This window comes from Pistacia vera, unplaced genomic scaffold (genome assembly GCF_008641045.1).
Source record: "Pistacia vera cultivar Batoury unplaced genomic scaffold, PisVer_v2 Contig279, whole genome shotgun sequence".
Classification (NCBI taxonomy): Eukaryota; Viridiplantae; Streptophyta; class Magnoliopsida; order Sapindales; family Anacardiaceae; genus Pistacia; species Pistacia vera.
The window spans coordinates 104,603-127,501 of NW_022196089.1; the positions used below are offsets into that span (position 1 = coordinate 104,603).

Sequence of the window (22,899 nt, forward strand, 5' to 3'; positions counted from 1 at the left end):
ATAATCAATAGATATATAGCATGACAAATTTAATAAAATAATAGCTTAATTAAATATGGTATGTCAAATTTATGAATATAACATATTATATAATTAAGTGATATATAACATAACAAATTTAATAACATAATAGCTTAATTAAACCTAAGTTTTATATATATATATATATATATATAGAGAGAGAGAGAGAGAGAGAGAGAGTAAAACCTCTCTATAGTCATAATGGTGGGACTAACTAATTTTATTACTATGAGGTTATAACTTAATAGAGGTGTAGTTAAAAAATTTTCTTATTTCATAATTCATGTTTTAGTAGTACAATATTAGGATTTCAATTCATGTTTTAATAATATTAAGGTTTCAATTCAGTGCTTCAATTGCCTACTTTTGAAACGTGTTTTGAAACTAACAAAGATAACTGTCCTTGATGGAATTGTAAATGCAGTTGCTGCATGACAATTATCTGTGGCTTTACACACACACACACACACACACACACACACACACATATATATATATATATATATATATAATATAATATATCTATATCATCATCTTTGGTGTGGTACTATATACAGTAAAACCTCTAGTGATACTCTATATAGGAATAAACTCTACATAGTCATAAAAAATTATATTCCCAATTTGGGATAATTATAAATAAGAATAAACTTCATATTGTAATAAGTTATAATTTTTTTAATTCCCGTCTTAAGGAAAGTTGCTTCCATATATTAATAATTATCTGTATATTGCAAAAAAATATATGGTATGTTACATTAAAGATTTAAGATAAAATACAATATTTATCTGAAGTTGTATGAGACAATAATTTATGCTTTAGAGTTGTTATTACATCTTTTAACTTGTTATTACATCTTTTAACTTGTGGGTGCATTACTCGCTAGCATGGACACTTTCTTCTTAAAGCCAAAACATTCTAGCTTCTCAAGCATATTTAGGGCTTCTTGACATGAAACTTTTTGTATTTCCGTACTATCATCCTCATAATTATTTCCTTTCTCTTCTTGTTTAATTGTAGAAATAATTTCTTCTTTTGTTAAAACATACATAACTTGTTACTCATTTGGATGATTAAGGAATACATTAATATTCATTCGATTAGTGTAATGAAGTTGTCGAATCGGATCACTCAATTCTACAAGGACTATTTGATTCTCCTCATCTATTTCATTTGTAACTTGCAATTCATCAACATCAAGGGTCCTAATTTTGTAATGCTTAAAACAATTAGCAATTGTCTGTGGCTTCACATCAGTTGCCATGCAGCAACTGCATTTACAATTCCATCAAGGGCAATTATCTTTGTTGGTTTCAAAACACGTTTCAAAAGTAGGCAATTGAAACGCTAAATTGAAATCCTAATATTGTACTACTAAAACATGAATTATGAAATAAAAAAAAAAAATTAACTACACCTCTATTAATTTATAACCTCCTTATAATAATAAAATTAGTTAGTCCCACTATTATGACTATAGAGAGGTTTTAGTCTATATATGGATTAAATAAATGTATTCATTTAATTAGTTTATATATATTTATGGAATTAAATAAATAGTATTATTTATTTAATTTAGTATTTAATATTTAAATAGGATAATGTGTCTTAGAGATATTATCATTTCCTTTTAGGATTAGTGGAATCCTTCCATAATAGGAATTCAAGGATTGCAATCCTAGTTGAATTCCTATTCAGAATAGCACTATAAAAGGAGGAGAGTTTTTTTTTATCTGTAAAGAGCAATTCTCATAAAGTTAATTTTGCAAATTTAATAGCAAAATTAACTCTCCCAAAAATCCTAGCTGCCGCCAACCCTAGAGAGATATTCTCTCTCTAATTTCTGCCACCTCTCTTAAACCCTTTTATTGGTCTAACAATCAGTCCTAGGGTAATCCCGAACCTCATGAACAGTGCTAGTGAACAATATTGAAAATTCTAATCTAGAGAAGGAGCCGCCAACAGGAGGTAAAAGTACCATCCTTGTATGGTTTAATCAAAATATATTGTAAATTAATTTATTGAGTCGTGATCTTGGGTAAGAGATCATGCTATGGCAAGAAATTTTTTTTGTTATTCCGTGCTTGCCACGACATGATTCCTACACAATGTATAGTGGTTCCGCCCAAACCAGCTTACATCCACTCCTCCAAGCTCTCTCTCTTAGAGTATTCCACTAACCCTTGGTTATCAAACCCCTAACCAAGCTTTCTTTCTCAATTTACAAATAGCTTCCAAGGTGCTATTTAACCTTTAAACTCTCTTGGACTCACTTTCTCTCACTAGAAATGTCTAGGAACTCAAGATTGAACTTCACTCTTTTACAACTCGGAAATAGATTAATAAAACAGTGCAATAACTCTCTCACATAATAGAATCACAAGTCTTTTCGCTCAATACAACCCAATCTACAAGAAATCAAATGACTGTGTAGAAAAGTTTTAAGGTTAGGATGAGAAATTTGCAAGTAAAAGCTCTTTGAATGATTGAATGTTTATGCTTCGATGTTTTTGCAATTTTAAAGTGTCAAAAATTGATTCAATATGATTCGGTTGGATTTATATAGAAAATTTCAAAAAAAAAAAAAAAAATAGTCGTTATGCACAAAAATGAATTTTCCAGTTTGTGATCAACCTAATGGTCTATTTGGTCGATCTATTGTTGATGTGTCACTAGTTGTTATAACTCCCAATTGACATTAGCTCAACCTAATGGTACATTCGGTCTACCTAACAATCATCCTATTGGTCATCCTTTTCACAAGGCATTTTGTAAGCATATGAGAACATTTTTCATATTATACTCCTGCATTTTAATTTTAACAAAACTATGTTAATGTTGTTCTTAGTAATGTTCCATTAATGAATACTTTTAGTATCTATAAGATGAAATACAAGACATTTAGGCGTGTTAAAGATGAATTGAATCTCACTTTCACATAAAGTGCTTTTACGAGGACAAAAAACACTATATTTAAGTGCTTTTTGTGACTGAAAAAGCCAATTCAACCACCCATTTGAACTTTTCCACATGACGGCACCACATGTACTCATAGGCACATAACCAACAATAGCAAATAGAAGAATCTATTGAAGTCATTAACCGCGTTATTTTAATTTTCTTTTGTAAATAAATAACAATTATCATACTAATTACAGATATATTTTTAATACTCGATATTAACCCACTGGGGTCACAACATTATATGGTAAAAGTATATATTAACAAGTAATCAACATATTATCAAACATCAATGACAACCTACAATATGTTAATAATCATTTTTATCTAATTTTATTTAATTCATCTGTATAAAAATGATCAAATAAATATATATTAATAATTAATGAACCAGCTTTGTTTGGGTGCCCAACTCGTCAAGTAAAATTACCAACCGTAATAACTCCATCTACCCCACAATCCTTATTTATACTTTCAACAGGCTCAAGTTAAATGATATGGTTACCGAATTTTAAGGAAAAAAAAAAAAGCACAAGAGAGATACTATTGAAAGAAATATTTTGATGAGATCACAATTTTAATTGTATTTGTCACAATAATCTTATCAATTAAATCATTTTTATAAAGTTAAAGAATCTTAAATTTAATGAGCATAAAATATCATTCAAAATTGACGACATTCAATATTTAATAATTAAAATAAATTTTCTGAAATTTTCTTACTTTGGTAGAACGGGAATACTCTGCTCAGTTCTGAAGAAATTTTCAGGATCAACCATTGTCTTCACCTTCACCAATCTGTCAAAATTGCCATTAAAGTACTTGGCCCCATAAACTTTACCTTCCTCATAACTGTCTTTACCATTATGGTTCATACCGATATCAAGATCTCTGTAGTTCAAGTAAGCACCTCTTGGATTCTTTGACACAAATGGAGTCATGAAATTGTAGAGGTCTGAAACCTGAGAAGTGTAGTTCTTTTCAAGCTCAGGATCAGGCTTTTCCCAAGTAATGGAGTACTGAACCTTGAACAAATTCCCATCTCTGTGCGGAAATGGAGTCTCCGTTGCAGGAATTTCGCTCATTCTCCCTCCATAAGGATTGAAAACCAACCCAACTTTCCCCAATTCCGTCATAGTTTTCCATATCAAATTGAGGGAAAATTTCGGAATTGGTTGCTGCACGTAATCGGATTTCCTCTTCACGAAATCGGCCCAGTCAACTTTTCTATCGAGTAGAGCATCAGGTTTTGTAGTATTGAGATCAAAATTAGACCACCAAAGAACTGAATCAACCCATCTCATTTCCATACAACCTTCTTTCTTTAATCCCAATTCAGGAAATTCCTTATCCAAAAGAGACATAAGATTATCTTTCAATCCTAAATACAATGCGATCACAGTTATTTTCGCAGTCGTCTTCTTGTTCTTCGTCGTCGGCTGTAAAAGCATTCTCATGAACAAGTTATTATCCGTCGCCGGCGCCACAAACGCCATTTGAGGCGATCTCCGTTGCGTCTCTTCCACAAGTCGTTCAACTTTGAACACAGTAACCTTGCGGAACAGAAACCAACTCAGTTTATACGATAACACAACGCCAAAACTCGCGCCACCGCCGCCTCTAATGGCCCAAAAAAGATCCTCTCCCATTCCTTTTCTATCAAGAATTCTCCCTGAACATCAACAATCTTAGCATCAACACATTATCAGTTGACAAAACGAATTTCCGCAACATGGTGCCATAACCAGCGCCGCTAAAGTGCCCACCAACCCAACAGTCGGGCAAACGCCGGCAGGAAAGCCATGAACACTGCTTTCTCCGAAATTTTGTAATAAACTTCACCCAGAGTGGCGCCGGCTCCAACCCATGCGGTCTTCCTTCATGTCAATATCAACATTCCGAATATTAAACATGTCGAGAATGAAGAAAGGATTCTCTGACTTATACGATAAACCCTCATAGTCGTGGCCGCCGCTACGGATTTTGAGCTGAAAATTAACTTGTTTGGCGCAAATCACAGCGGCTTGAACGTGGGATTCTTCCAATGGGGTTATGATGACGGTTGGTTTCGGCGTTGAGGAAGAATGAAGCGGGCATTCTGATATAGGCTCGTAAAACCGATGAAAATGATCTGCTTTGTTGGTTGTAGACGATGCTGGAGAGCTTATCATCCGTGGAATTTGTTCGCTTTGTGAAGCATTGGAGAAATGTTTCATACACAGGATCCGGACCCCCCATGAACGGGAAAGATTGGTAAAAGAAGAAGAATTGAGGCCACGGAACTGTTAATATTTTCATAGTTCTGTGGTCTAATTTTTATTTTGGTCAGTAAAGATTGAGTTCAGATGCATTATACCATTTTTGGAGGTCAGTCTATGGCGAAATAACATCTTTAATTAGGCGTAACAACTTTAAAGACTTTTCACCGTTTTAAGAGAAAATCGGAGACTGAAATTACCCCTAGTCATCACAATGTCTATTAATTTTCAATTTTGGGGAGATTAAACTATTTTCAATGTCGGTTTAATTTGGTGAGGCTAAGGTCACATGGTTATTTTAGTTTTTTTTTTTTTTAAATAGGATAGAAGTAATAATTATGATTAATCAATCCTTGAACTGGGTCCATTGGGCTTTCATTTCGTGTTTATTAATTACAATATTGTACGAATTTGATATTGACAATTTATGTTCCTTGACTTTAATTTAAACATTTGGTATGGACGCCTAGTTTCTGGATCTAAAGAGTTTGTTTAATTTTTAATTGAAACATCTATAAATAAAAGGAAGGTTAAATCACCAAGTAAAGGCATTTAAATTAACGTTAACAACAAGTTGATTTAAAATTAAAAAAAAAAAAACTAGAATATAATTAAATTTATTATATAAAAAAAATTAAGAATTGTTTTTAGATTAAAAAGCATAAAAAATTGTGAAATAACTTTATATCGTTTTCTGATTTACAAAGCTTTAAGGATTGTATCCGAAAACTATTTTCAAACATTTCAACTCATTTCTAAAAAACTCATTTTTATAAGATTATTGTATTTCTTATTTTTAAAAACAAGACAAAAAATGTATTTAAATTCTAAACAAACGGCCTTTAAATGTTGATATTGAGTACTATATTCTTTATGATATTATCATGTGGGGTGGGGATATTTTCTTTTAAAGTTCTAAATTAAAAAAACTAAAAACAACTCAAGAACAATTTAGCGTTAGACTTAAAATTTGGTAAGTCATAAGTATATTGGGAAGTTTTAGGTTTGGCAAATTTTTAATAATTTTAAAAATATTTAAAACTCTGAAAAAATTAAAAAATAATGATAGTTAAACACCAAAATAATTTAAAAAAAAAAAACAATAGTATTCATGAAATTTTATGTTGACAATATTATTATTATTGCGTTCTGTTGACATAAATATAATTGTCAAGAACGATTAGTCATAAGATAGTCGTAATTATATATATATATAAAATATCATTTCAATTAATGAGTGGATCCAATAGTATTTAAGTACAGTTTTGATTAGGGTGAGCGGTTCGGGTACCCTGACTTTCCAGAGGAACCGGAACCGGAACCCACAGTACAGGTTCCCAAAAAAAGGAACCGGAAACGGAACCGCACAGTACAGGTTCTTCAATTCAAGGAACGGAACCTAAAATGCAGGTTCCGGTTCCTTCCAGGGTACCCTGTAAAAAATCAATTACCCCCCTATTAGTTTAAAAAATAACAAAAACACCTTATAAGTTACAAATACACCCTAACAAATTTTCGTTATTCATTCATTTGTGTCCAATGTAACTCATAACCTGTAATCTCTAAGCAACACTTGAATTCAATCAATTCATCACAATTCACATAATATCGTCAATCAAAACCAAAACACAAACAATTATTCTCACAATTCACATAAAATAACTTCACCAAATAATTTAAATAAACAACAATTCTTAATACTAATTACTAACATTGCCATTTGCCAGGGGTCTATTGATAAGTTAATAAATATTAATGTTTTATAATTTATTAATTTAATGTTATAATTGGTTAATTGGGTATTTATAATATACCAAATATAATTCAGTAAATTTAATATTAGAAACAAGTAATGTTATAATAAATAAGTGATCTACTACAATGAAATTGTAATGTTATAATAATTAAGTGATCATAATACAATGTAAATTGTATGTTATAATTAATTAAGTAATATATTATTAATTATAAGTAATATTATAATTAATTAAATTGTAATCATTTAATAAGTATTAAATATTGTTTATAAATGTTAAATTAAATAATCATACAATAATTATAATATAATGTTATAATTAATAAAATTATAATAATTCGATTAAATATTGTGCAAATTAGTAAATTACTAATGTGTTTAAAATAATGCATAATCAATTAAGTAATCATTTAATTATGTAATGTTATATTAATTATATGATCTACTATAAGTATAATGTAATGTATAATGAATTAAGTAATCATACTACAAATCTATAATTTAATATTTAAATTAAATTTCAAATCATTAATTAATATACTAATGTTTATAATGGAATGTTATAATGATTAAGTAATCATTACAAATATATAAGTAATGTTATAATTAATTAAATTTTTAATCGTTTAATTAAGTAAGTAATAGTATAGTAGATTACATGTTATAATGTAATGTATAAATTCATAACTAATTAAGTAATTATGTAATCATTTAACTATATAATGTATTAATTAAGTAAGTGATCATAATATAATGTAAATAATAATATATAATTTAATTGAGTAATTATTTAACTTAATGTAATGCTTAATTAATGTTTATAAGGTAATGGTATATTAATTAAATTTCTTATCATTTAATTAAGTATTGTGCTAATGTTTATGTAGTAATTAGTAATTACTAATGTTTAAAATATAATATCATAACTCATAATCAATTAAGTAATATTTAATTATATAATGTTATATTAATATTGACATACTATAAATAGTATAATGTAATGTTATAATGAATTAAGTAATCATACTACAATATATAATTTAATATATATTAATTAAATTTCAAAAATTTAATTAATATACTAATGTTTATAATGGAATGTTATAATTGATTAAGTAATCATATTACAAATATATAAGTAATGTTATAATTAATTAAATTTTTATCGTTTAATTAAGTATGTAATAGTTAGTAAATTACTAATGTTAAATGTAATGTTATAAATTCATAACTAATTAAGTAATTATGTAATCATTTAACTATAATGTTATAATTAGTAAGTAATCATAATATAATATAATATATAATATTATAATTTAATTGAGTAATTATTTAACTATAATATAATGCTTAATTAATGTTAAATGAAATGTTTATAGATAATGTTATAATTAATTAAATTTTTTATCATTCAATTAAGTATTGTGCTAATGTTTATATAGTAAATTAGAATTACTAATGTTTAAAATATAATATCATAACTCATAATCAATTAAGTAATTATTTAATTATGTAATGATATTACTTATATGATCATACTTAATAGTATAAAGTATGTTATAATAAATTAAATAATTATACTATAAATTATATTTAATATATAATTAATTATTAAATCATTTGATTAATATACTAATGTTTATAATAGAATGTTATAATTGATTAAGTAATTATATTATAAATATATAAGGTAATGTTATAATTAATTAAATTTTTAATCGTTTAATTAAGTAATATATAATATAGTAAAAATAGTAAATACTAATGTTTATAATGTAATGTTATAAATTCATAACTAATTATGTAATTATGTAATCATTTAACTATGTAATGCTATAAAAGGAAGTGATCATAATATATATGTAATATAATAATATTATAATTTAATTGAGTAATATTTAACTATAATGTAATGTTTAAATTATGTTATAATGAAAGTGTATAAGGTAATGTTATAATTAATTAAATTTCTTATCATTCAATTAAGTATTGTGCTATATTATGTAGCAAATTAGTAATTACTAATGTTTAAAACAAATATATAACTCATAATCAATTAAGTATTATTTAATTAGTAATGTATAATTAATTATATATCATACTATAATGTAATGTTATAGTGAATTAAACTAAAATAATCATACTATAAATTTATTAATATTATAATTAATTAATGATTTTTAATCATTAATTAAGTTTGTACTAATGTTATAATAAAGCAATTAATTAAGTAGTAATCAATTAAGTAATGCTATAATTAATTATACTATAATCAATTAAGTAATGTTATAAATTATAATTAATTAAGTAATCATTAACTATAATGTAATGTTATAATTGATTAAGATGAATTTAACTAGTAATTAAATTTATTAATGTTATCAATTATCATATATAATTAATAATACTAATTTATATAGATATACTTAGAACTTGATAATTGAAGTAAATAACTAAATATATTATTACTCAATCAAATATACTATTTTATTCAAAAATAATTCTTTTAATAACATTAAAAATGTAAAACACTTTTAATTGGATCATAATTCCAATTATTCACTTAATTGATCAAAACTTTAATATTAATATATTATAATATATTAAAGCTTCTAATATGGTGTAATTTATATGTAATAAGTATAATTGTATTCGTATATTTATTTAATTAGGTTATTCTAAAAATTTAATTTTTTCTATTTTAATTTTTTTATATGTAAAATAATAGAAACTCCTCCATTATTTACATTTCACAAATATTTCATTATAGTCCAGGTTCCAAAATAGGTTCTAAACAGGTTCTAAACAGGTTCCAAAAACAGGTTCCAATATAGGTTCCAAAACAGGTTCCAAACAGGTTCCAAAACAGGTTCCAAACAGGTTCCAAAACAGGTTCCAAAACAGGTTCTAAACAGGTTCCAAAACAGGTTCCAAACAGGTTCCAAAACAGGTTCCAAAACAGGTTCCAAACAGGGTACCCCCTACAGGTTCCAAACAGGGTACCCCCTACAGGTTCCAAACAGGGTACCCTTTTTACAGGTTCTGGTTCCGGTTCCGGTTCCTTCGGGGATAAGAAGCGGAACCGGAACCGCACAGTAGCGGTTCTAAAAAATTGGAATCGGAACCTACCCGCACAGTGCAGGTTCTGGGTAGGTTCCGGTTCTGGTTCCGGTTCTTACCCCCGGTTCCAGTTCTACCCGCTACCCGTGCTCACCCCTAGTTTTGATATAATTATATCAAGATCGTATATATTTATTGTTTTTGTATATATATACACCCGATTTACAATTTAGAAGATTTAATCCCAAAATTAACTGCCCTTTTCTTCGTTTAATGTTACCGACAGCAGTGGCACGGTAATCTTCCCCTTTTTGTATGGTAAGATGATGACACATGACATGAGTCAGCATCGAACCAGACAGCCAGTGGACCTTGACCCATGTAAGCCCACCCGCTGAGCAACTAATTCTTTTTAACTACTCGTTTTAAACAGTTGGGAAAAGACCCTTTTTTTTTTTTTTAAACGGTGAATGTTTATTGAACTTTTCTTGCTACCTCATGTTTAATGTTTTCTTCGATACTTGGAAAATCTCAAACCCTTGGATTTTATGGCCATGGGCTGGTTGCCTGGTTATATTTTATTTTCTTAAATCTTTAAGATCACTCTTTGAACTACACATCAATTTGGTTCAATATTTGAACAAATGGCACAAATTCTAACACATTTGCATTAAACAAGAAAAAAAAAAACTCAAGTTTTCTACAATAATTGATGAAGTTAACCATAGCTGAAGGAACAATTATCATTAAACTTAATTTTACTCGTGTGTTCGAATTTGATTTCAGGATGATCCATGGCTCTGATTCACTTCCCAAGACTTATCAATTTTGGTGAGCTGTTGGTTTATTGGCTTTTGTGAGTTGTAATTGAAGAGAGTTGAGGAATCGATGAAATGGTTAATCATAAAACTAATTGAATGGTTAACGAGAAAAAGTGAGATAAGTGGTTGAGTAATACGGTGCAAACAAACACTTTTCACTAATTTTCTCTCACAAACATGATATATCAGCTTATAATTGATCAGTTTGTATGAGTTTCATCTATCCAACAATAGGTTTCACCTGATTAAACCAATTGTGAACTGTTACGTTGCGTTTATGAGAGAGTATTTATGAGAAGTGTTTGTCAAATTATCTTTATTCTAAATAGTTATTTAAATTTGGGGAAGTAATATTTAACGCCCATCATTTTTATCTTTAATCCTCATTTTCTATCTTAAACAGGAGTATAATAATATTTAAACAAAATTAGTAACAATGATTTTCTATAAACATTCAAAAATTTTAGAAAGGATTTATATAGAAGTTCATTATTTTGCTTAAGATCTCGAATTTTTCAGTATCCTATGTCTCTGTAAAGTTGTCAACTCTGAAACACTCCAAAAACTAACATAAGCAATTTGCTTGATTCAAGTTTATGTTTTTCTTTCTTTTTTTTTTTTTTTTTTGGTCGTGTGATCACTTTCTATTTAAACAATGTAATCCATAACCCTTTTACAAAATATAAAACTAAGGAAAGGAAAACCAAAAAAAAAAAAAAAAAAAAAAAAACAAACTGGACAAAAGAAATTAATAAGATCAAACAATAGTTTTGTTTGCCTTTAGAATGTGGTTAAAGTTTTCAATTTCTCATTTTTCAACCACAAAAACAATTTTAAAAGATATCCAAATTCTCTTTTAAGGTAATTTTATAAACCATTGTAATTTGACGTTGTTTGTTTCGAAAGGTTAATTGTAAGTTTTTACCACTCCACGTTGGTGAATTTAAATTTTGATATCCAATTGGGTTAGCCTTTACTCTATTTTTAAAGAAATCCAAAATCCTTTTTAGGAGCCATTTGGATCAAGTTAATATTAGATAACTAGGGTAATATTTTTTAAATTGAGCAGATGACGATGTTTGGTTGGTTTGTAAAAAGTTATTTCCAGAATATTTTATGACAAACAGTGGCATTTGGGGGAATATTGCCTGGAATCTTAATACCTTGGGGGGGTTGTTATTAAAGCTTACCCTAGTAATACAATTTTGTTTCCTTTGTTGCCCCTAAATAGTTGAGCATTTGGTCCAAATTAACCTTATATTTGTTAACATTTACAAAACACTTAATTCACTCATGCAGACACTTTTGCCCTTGTTGTTATCATTTTTTACAGAAATGTCATTATACCCACAACTAGCGACCACCACCAGCCACTGTCGACCGTTGCTAGAGGTTGTCAAAAGTTGCCATAATGGCATACGACCAGTCGTATATGGCCGACCATGCACCGGTAAGGCTTTTTCCAACCATGGTCGGAAAAGGCTAGATCTGGTTGTTTCACAGCCAAAGATGTGGTCTTGAAAGGGCAACTGATTTGGCGTGAAACGGTCGGCGTTTCATGACCAAAGACCTAGCCATTTCACAACTAGAGATCTGGCTGTAAAACGATCATAGATCTAGCCGTGAAACGACCAGATCTGTGGCACTGCCGGCGGCCGCCAACGATGGTGGCTGGCTGCCGGCAATGGCTTAGGGTGGGTATGGGTGTTTTTGTTAAGTTTAAAACGTTTTTGGTTACGAGGATTTTTTGCTAAATCTGAAAAGTTGGAGGTTAAAAGAAATTATTCAAAAAATAATAATAAAAAATATTGTTAATTAATATTTAAAAATGAGTGCAATTTAGTAATTTATATAACATATCCGCCAATTTATCTTCCCAACCAAACATATTATTCACCAATTTATTCGAAACAACCAAACACATTTTCTAAACATTCTCGGTAATCTTCAAGGTGATGTTTTATTCTGATAATATAACATCCTCCTATAATAAAACATTATATGATTCAAACACCCTTTTGAGGTAATTTTATAAACCATTGTAATTTGATGCTGTCTGTTTCAAAAGGTTAATTGTAAGTTTTTACTACTCCATTTTAAAAGATATCCAAAATCTCTTTCATGGTAATTTTATAAACCATTGTAATTTGACATTTGTTTCAAAAGGTTAATCGTAAGTTTTTACTATCCCACATTAGTGAATTTTGATTCTGTTATCCCAATTAGGTCAACCTTACTCCATTAATTACCATTGGATAGAATTCACCCTTAAAACCCGCTTATAAAGGGAGAGAGCCCAAGTTGGCCAGAATAAATGCGTGGCAGCTTAGTCAGCTCAAGTTTGTTAAACGGCAGAGTTGGCATAATTAGTTGGAAGGTTGTTAGAGTTAGTTAGATTAGTAAGTTAGTTACTTTTTGAATAACAGAAAGCAATGCATGTATATATATATATAAGTTAGTTACTTTTTGAATAACAGAAAGCAATGCATGTATATATATATATATATAAGCTATATAAGCTATATAAGCTGTACAGAATCACGTGATATGAATGAGAAAATTTTCTTCTTCTTCTCTTTAATTTGTTCAACGTCATTTTCTCCCAAATCTCAACATGGTATTAGAGCTTCGATAAGGGGCCAAAATACTTGGTTCTTCAACTCTTCGAATCATCTCAATTTCAATCTACTTTCTTCTCAATCAATCAGGAATCAGTCTTGATTCATTCGATTCACATTTCTGGAGGTTGTTGTTTTCCTTCTGATTCATTAACCTAAGTGAATCCCAATCTTTGATTCTTGATAATTTCCTTCAACATCAAACTCATGGCAACTGGAGGAAATAGCTCAACTGAAGGTCAGAACATGCATACATTAGAAGGACAAGCTATTCAAAAGGAGGATGCAATTGACTTCAATCATCCTCTGTTCCTGCTTCCCTCTGATACACTAGGTTCAATCCTTGTATCTTTTCAATTAACTGGTGTGGATAATTACTTTCTTTGGAGTAGGTCAATGAGAATAGCCTTATTAGCGAAAAACAAACTAGGATTTATAGATGATTCATGCACCAGAACTTCAGTTTCCGCAAGCATGCATCAGCAGTGGGATAGGTGTAATGCCATTGTATTGTCTTGGATCATGAATTATGTAACTAAAGAACTGTTAAGTGGTATTGTGTATGCATCTAATGCTCATTTAGTCTGGAAGGATTTACAAGAACGTTTTGATAAAGTCAATGGTTCAAGAATTTTTCAATTGCACAGAGACATTGTAACTCTTACACAAGGCAGTTTATCAATATCAGCATATTTCACTCGCTTGAAATTAATATGGGATGAGTACTCCTCCATCATCCAACTACCTTCATGTGACTGTGCCATGTCTAAATCATATGTAGATCACATGCAAAATCAGAAACTACTTCAGTTTCTGATGGGATTGAATGAGACATACATTCAAGCCCAAGGAAAAATTCTGATGATGACACCTTTACCATCAATTAATCAAGCCTACTCTATGTTAATCACTGAAGAAAGTCAGAGGAATATCAACACACATCCACTAGCTGATACACCTTTAGAATCTACTATATTGTTTTCAACTTCACATCAATCAACCAAGTCCAAAAAAAAAAACTGGAATTTGGTGTGTGAGCATTGTAGTGTCAAAGGCCACAAGAAGGAGAATTGCTATCGGTTGATTGGATATCCTCCTGATTTTAAGTTCACTAAGAAGAAAGGACTATATCAACCATCATCCACTGCTCACAATGTCACTTCTTCTGATCAGGCAGATACTCATACCAATGCAATCTCCTCAACACCAGATTCATCTAAGTCAAAGTTATCAGCTCTTTTTACAAAGGAGCAATATGCTGAGATCTTGAAGCTGCTGCACAGGGACACATCACCTTCTCCTTTGACTGATATTAATGCTAACATGGCAAGTATATAATGTTACCTTTCTTCTCTTAGCAATAAGCAATCTTGGATCTTGGATACCGGTGCTAGCCATCACATGTCACATTGTGTTGAGCAGTTAGTTGACTTGATTTCTCCTATTGTATCTCCATCAGTAAGACTCCTAAATGGTCATGCATCAGAAGTTTCTCACATAGGCTCTTGGTTTCTCAGTCCCACTCAGAAAATCACCAATGTTCTTTATGTTCCTGACTTCAAGTTTAACTTGATCTCCATTGCCAAGCTCACTAAGGACTTATCTTGTTCTGTGTCTTTTTTTCCTGATTTTTGTGTAATTCAGGACCTCTCAAATGGGCAAGTGAAGGGGATTGGTAAACAAACTGAGGGCCTCTACTTTCTACTGCCACAGTCACCATCAGACTTAGCTCATTCAAGATCATCTTCACCTGATGCAGTTTCTCATAGATCATCTTCAACTAATGATGTTTCTCATGCTGTTATTCCAAGTTTTCCAATTTCGAATAATACCAAGCAATGTATGCTTAGTTCTTCTGAGTTGTGGCACAAACGATTGGGACATGTACCTATTTCTAAACTCAAATATTATTTTGCAATCAAACATGCATTTGTTAAGAATGACCATGTTTTTTTATTGTCATATATGTCCTCTTGCCAAGCAAACTCGAATGCCATTCACAACAAGCCATAGTAGAGCTTCTGCACCTTTTATTTTAATTCACATGGATGTATGGGGACCATATTCTCAGCCTACACATAATGGTCACAGATTTTTCTTAACCTTAATTGATGACTTCACCAGAACTACTTGGATTTTCTTAATGCGGCATAAGCATGAAACAATCATACATCTCAAGAAATTTTTCTTGTACATACCCAATTTTCTGCCTCTATCAAGATTATTAGATCAGATAATGAGAGTGAATTTTTTAATTCACAATGTGTTGATTTATTTACTTCTTTGGGGATTGTTCACCAAAGCTCTTGTGTAGCCACTCCTCAACAGAATGGTGTAGTAAAGAGGAAGCATAGACATCTTCTTGAAATGGCCAGGGCATTAAGGATTCAAGCAAACATTCCTATATCTTACTGGAGTGATTGCATCCTTACTGCTTGTTAGATCATCAATAGACTGCCCACTTTAGTTCTTTCTAACAAAAGTCCATACGAACTGCTCCACTCTAGACCTCCTTCTATTGAGCATTTCAAGGTATTTGGGTGCTTATGCTATGCTGCCAACTTCACTTCTAAAGATAAGCTGGGTGTTAGAAGTATTCCTTCCATTTTCCTTGTTATTCAGCAACTCAAAAAGGCTACAAACTCCTCTCTCTTGCCACTCGAAAATTGTTTGTCAGTAGAGATGTGCAATTCACGGAGCATATTTTTCCCTTTCAGTCTACCATTCCATCTCCAACATTATTTCCCTCTTCAGAACCCACAAATACTTTGGATTTTGGTTCTGATTTCCTACATCAGACTTATACACTGCCTCCTGAGTCTCCTATCACTCACACACAGCATTAGTTTCCACCAACTCTTGAGTCTGGATCTATTCCACCAACTCCTGCTGCTCCTGACATTCATGTTTCTTCTCATAATTCCCCGGATATTCCTGCCCCTGCAGTCATCTTTCCAACTCCTAGAAGATCATCTTGCAGCACCAGGCCTCCATTATGGCTTACAGACTATGCCTCCCCTCATGCTCACTTTGCTATTCAGAAGTATATTTGCTATGATCATCTTGCTAGTCCTTATCAATGTTTCCTTACTTCTATGTCTAAACATATTGAACCTTTTTCTTCTGAAGAGGCTATTAAATACCCTCACTGGATTGAAGCCATGAAAGCTGAAATGAGTGCCTTGGAAGCTAATCATACTTGGGAGTTAGTCTCTCTTCCTCCTGGCAAGGCAGCCATAGACTGCAAATGGGTATTTAAGGTGAAGTACAGATCTGATGGCACTCTTGAGCGCTTCAAAGCCAGGCTTGTAGCCAAGGGCTACAACCAGCAAAAAGGAATTGATTTCACAGAAACATTTTCCCCAATTGCAAAAATGGTGACAGTGCGCACTATCTTAGCCTTGGTTTCTGTTCATCAATGGCCATTATATCATATGGATTTTTTTAATGCATTTCTTCAAGGAGATCTGCATGAAGAAGTGTATATGGATCTGCCTAAGGGGTTTCGCAATCAAGGGGAGCATAAGGCATGTAGATTGCTCAAAAGTCTTTATGGTTTGAAACAAGCCAGCAGGCAATGGAACCTAAAGCTGACTGAAGCTTTGATTAAAAATGGTTACATACAAAGCAAACAAGATTACTCTATGTTTACAAGAAAACATGGCAGCAAGATTGTCATTCTACTGGTTTATGTAGATGATATATTAATAACCGGAAATTGTGAAGAGATGATCAAACAGTTGAAAGACATTTTGCAAAGAAGTTTCAAAATAAAAGACTTGGGAGAATTAAGATATTTTCTCGGAATTGAAGTGGCTAGATCCGAAGAAGGCATAGTGTTGAATCAGAGAAAATATGCCTTGGAATTGATCTCTGAAGCTGGAATAGGAGATGCTAAACCAATCAAAACTCCTTTTGAGCAAAATCAGAAAATTACTTCATTTGAATATGATCAGAAATATCCACCAACAGAAGAAGATAAATTGCTGGAAGATCCTTCTATATTCAAGAGACTAATAGGCAGACTGCTCTATTTAACTATGACAAGACCAGATATTAGCTTTTCAGTACAAAATCTCAGTCAACATATGCATAATCCAAAGCAATCACATTTAGAGGCTGCACTGAGAATTGTTAAATATGTAAAAGGGAGTCCAGGACTTGGATTACTAATGTTGTCAAATAGCAACATGGAGCTAATAGCTTACTGTGATTCTGACTGGGCTGCATGTCCAGTAAGTAGAAAATCTGTTAATGGATATTATGTGAAGTTAGGTGAATCTCTCATATCATGGAAAACAAAGAAACAAAGCACTGTGTCCAGGTCATCAGCAGAAGCAGAGTATCGAAACATGGCAAGCACAACTACAGAGATAGTTTGGCTATTAGGACTACTGAAAGAATTAAATCTGGAGAACATGAAGCCTGTAAAGCTTTTCTGTGACAATAAAGTTGCTCTACAAATTGTAGCCAATCCAATGTTTCATGAGAGAACGAAACACATTGAGATTGATTGCCACTTTGTAAGAGAAAGAATCTAAGATAAAACTTTAAGCACAGAATATGTTTATAGTTATCTTGACCAAAGGATTAGGGAGACAGCAACATGAGAAATTAGTTGCTAAACTTGGAATCAAAGATATCTACATATGCCAACTTGAGGGGGAGTGTTGAAGGACAAGTTGGCCGGAATAAATGCGTGGTAGCTTAGTCAGCTCAAGTTTGTTAAACGGCAGAGTTGGCATAATTAGTTGGAAGGTTATTAGAGTTAGTTACTTTCTGAATAACAGAAAGCAATGCATGTATATATATATAAGCTGTACAGAATCACGTGATATGAATGAGAAAATTTTCTTCTTCTTCTCTTTAATTTGTTCAACATCATTTTCTCGCAAATCTCAACAGGGGGATACTCTGCTCATTCCAAAAGAAATTTTCAGTATCAACCATGGTCTTCACTTTCACTAGTCTATCAAAACTATCATTGAAATACTTCACCCCATAAACTTGACCTTCATTATATCTATTTTTATCGTTATGATTAATGCCAATATCAAGATCTCTGTAGTTCAAGTAAGCCCTCATTGGATTCTCGGACACAAACGGAGTCATGCAACTGTAAAGTCTATTTATCTGAGATGTATTGTGGTTCTTTTCAAGTTCAATATTAGGTGAATCCCAACTCACTGAGTACTGTATCTTGAACAAAATTCCAGCTTTGTGTGGAAATGTTGTCTCTGCTTCAGGAATTTCATCCATGCTTCCTCCATAAGAATTAAAAATCAATGCAGTTTTTCTCAATTCCATCATTTTCCATATCAAACTCAAGGAATGCTTGGGAATTGGTTTCTTTCCGTAATCCAATTTTCGCTTCAAGAATTTAGCAGAGTCAAGATTTTTATCAAGCAGAACATTTGGATCACCAACACCTAAATTACCCCACCAAAGTAATCAATCCATCTTATGTCCCTACAGTCTTCCGTTTTCAGCCCCAACTCAGGAAACTCCTTCGCCGAGAGAGACACAACACTATCCGCCCCACCTAAATATAATGTCACAATGTATACTCGAAGCGTATGCTTCTTGTTTCGTATTACGGGCTGCCAAAGCATTCTCATGAACAAATTATTATCACTCACAGGCGCCACAAACTGCCTCTTATAAGCAACATTCATCGCATTCTCTTCCAGGAGTCTTTCAACTCTGAAAACAGCAACTGTTTTAAGAACAAAAACCAACATGATCATATAAGATAAAACAAAGCCAAAACTTGCTCCACCGCCTCCAAGTGCCCAAAAAAAATCCTCTCCAATTGCTCTTTTATCAAGAATTCTTCCTTGAACATCAACAATCTTAGCATCCACAACATTATCAACTGACAAGCCATATTTTTGCAATGTGTTGCCACAATCGCCGCTCCTCAAGTGTCCAACAACACCAACAATGGGGCAAACACCAGCAGGAAAACCATACACTTTGCTCTTCTCCCAAATCTTGTTATAGAACTTGACATTTCTTTGTTGTGTGGTCTCAATTACTATTGTTTTGATTGTTAAAACTTGTTTTAAGATAAATTATGTTAGCTTAATAATAATAAATTATGGAGTGATACAGATTTACCTCAAGTGCTTGAACCCAAAAAAGTTATCTAAACAATACCACCAAAGACAGATTAGGATGAGGGACGTTATAGATGTTGTTCTCTTAAGATGATTTCTTCCCTCTGCGGTTGAAATTTCAGTGCAGTAGACTCCCCGACACATGTCCTATGGATACAACAGCCCAAACTATCTTCGTACTTTTTTTCCTTTGCACAACACAAAAAGATTGAACTTCACACTGCCTTGTTAATACACAATAATCAATAATAAACACAGAGAGAACTTTTTGTTTTACTAAAACTTGTTATTTAAGAAGAGAAGTTTTTCTCTTATTTATCTCTCTAAAAAATCAAATATATCCCATAAAAATCTACTATTGGATAAGAGAATAAAAGTTAACGTTGGTTTTTTGAAGTCCAAAATAACCCCACTTATTAAATCAGTTTTTCTAATAAAATCTTCTTAATTTATTAAAAACTAAACCAACAATGCCCCACTTATTATTTAATAAAGACAAATTTAAAAATATATATATATATAGATATATATATCGATATATATAGATATATATATTATTGCACTAGTGCCAAGGTTATCACGTCTTGAATCAAGACAACTTGAGGGCACAACAACTACTTAGTGTTAGTAAGATAAAAGTGTGCCAAGACTAAAACGCTGTCGTTCTGTAGTTTAAGTGTTAACAAAAACTATGTCATTTTGACCAATTTCCTTTCTTCTTTGTTTTAGTAAAGTTCAGCTGAAACTTCTCTGCATATTTAAAAGAGAAGTTAGCTGTATTTCATTTAAGTCTCAATCAATAGAGAAGTTCATTTTCTCCTCAGATCTTCATTTTAAGCTTCAAACACTTTTACTCTTAAAATTCCTCATGGTATCAGAGCTTTGACAAACATCAATGGCTGAAATCGATCCTTCTAAGTCCATTAACACCGACAAGATACTGAATAACTTCAGCTATTCGATTAACTTTGCTTCGATTGTGTTCTCATCCAGTCTACAAGTAATTAACCCTAAGCTCACTATCAACAACTACCGATTCTGGAGATTGCAAGTCCTGTTTGCCGTGGGTGCTCATGCATTGGAAGATCACTTGATAGGTACTATTCCTTGTCCTCCACCGTTTATTTGTGTTAAGAAAGATAATGCTGGAATTGTTGGTGAAACTATAGACAAGGAAAATGTAGTTACGGAAGAAATTAATCCAACGTATATTGTTTGGAAACGTACTGATAAATTCTTGGTTAGTTGGCTGTTAGCTTCAATTTCAGAAAATATGTTTGGTCATGTCTCTAAATGTTGTTATTCAAGTGAAATATGGTTTGTATTAGAGAATGAATTTGAAATAGATTCTAAGGCTAGAGCTTTGCATTTAAAGAACTTGTTGCAAAATACTCATAAGAAGGACTTAAGCATAAATAGTTGCTTCAAGAAAATGAAGGAGATTGCAGACAGTTTATCTACTAGTGGACAGTCCATAACAGATGAGGATCTTCTTCAATATGTCTTAGATGGTCTTGGCCCTGAGTATGATGCAGCTGTTGTGAATTTAACCTCACGAATTGAGTCTAAAGTGGATTCTGTCTCTTTGCAAGAAGCAAAGTTTTTGCTGCAAAAATATGAAATAAGGCTGGAAAAATTTAATACTTTGGACTTCTCAAACAGCTTAGCTAACTTAGCTACTACAGCTACTGGAAATCAACTAACATCAGCTGTGAAACATGATAATGCTCTAGTGTTTAATGGCTCTACATTGAATGCTCTGCATAGTTTACAGAGTCAACAACCACACTCCACTTATCATGTTCCTGTAAACTCAGTACCTTAATTCAATTCTCAAAATGTTTCAATACAACAGCCTAGTGGCCAAACTGTTATGCCCTAGAATGCCTACAGACCTACTATGTTTAATAATTTTGGTAGAGGTAGAGGTAGGTTCAATAATAGAGGTAGACCTATATGTCAAATGTGTAGTAAACTAGGACATACTGCAATCCAATGTTAACACAGATATGACTCGGCCTATTCTGGAGGATTTCAATCAGGAATGTTTCAATCTCAGTGATAGTTTAGCAATGGAAACTATCAGTCTCAGTCACAGTTTAGCAATGGAAACTATCCAACTGGAAATTCCCAATTTGCAAGGCCAAGTTCTTATCAGTATGCATCTTCACAGTTTAATCCTGGTTCCTATGGAAGTTCAGGACACTCTGGATAGTCTGGTCAGTTTAATTCTAGTTCTTATGGAAGCTTTGGATACTCTAGTCCTATTGGTCTTCTAAGTCAGCAGATATCATCTGCTCATGTTGGTCTCCCAAGTCAATAGATGTTGTCTGGATCATAAGCTCATTTTGTTGCAATTCAGCAGTCCCCACCAGGCTCATAAGCACACTTTGCTGTGCAGTCCCAATAGTTTCCTGCTTTTGCTACACAAAAATACCCAAATATGCCTCCATAACACTTCCCAAATATGTCAACTTCCCTTGCAAACTCAACAACAACTACTGATCCCATCTGGTACATGGATTCAGGTGCAACGACCACATTGCCCTGATCCAGCTTAGTTGAATGCCAGCAAACCATACGAAGGTACAGATCAATTGCAAGTAGGAAATGGTGAGTTCTTAAACATTTCTCACATTGGTTTTTCTTCATTACCTAGTGTATTACAGTCCAAATGTTTGTACCTTAAAAATATCTTGTGTGTGCCTAAAATCACCAAGAACTTACTAAGATTTCAAAATTTACTAAGGATAATAATGTTGTTGTTGAGTTTAATTCTAATTGCTATGTTATGAAGGACAAAATTTCTAGGACTGTGCTACTCCAAGGAGATCTTAAAGAAGGGTTATATCGGTTGATGCTACCTTTTAGTATGTCCATTCAACCATCACTTTCCTCACAAGTCAAACTTCCACATTTACCTTCTGTTAATTGTGCATTGTCTAAACAGATTCAACATTCAGTAAAAGAACCTTTAGAGTCAGCAATGTTAGAGAAGTCAAAATCTGTAATGTTTGATGTCAATACCATATATAATAATGACATTTGCTTGTGTTAAATCTTCTTGCAATAAAAATAAAGCTCTAGTTTCAGTTTCAAATATCTCAGTACCTGTTGAAAGTTCTAAGATTAATAGTTCTAATGAATGTCAGCAACATGATTTATCTAATAAAACATACCATATGAATGACCTGTCTGATGCTGGTTTATCTGATTAAACACACCATATGAATGATCTGTCTGATGCTGTGTTTTCTGATGTTGTTTTGCTTAATTCTGCTCCT

General features: G+C 31.8%; 2 pseudogenes; both read right to left on the reverse strand.

Moving 5' to 3' along the window:
* Positions 1 to 3,702: 3,702 nt before the first annotated feature.
* On the reverse strand, positions 3,703 to 5,221 carry LOC116133987 (annotated as a pseudogene).
* A 13,156-nt stretch (positions 5,222 to 18,377) lies between these two features.
* On the reverse strand, positions 18,378 to 20,485 carry LOC116133988 (annotated as a pseudogene).
* Between the last annotated feature and the right edge of the window lie 2,414 nt (positions 20,486 to 22,899).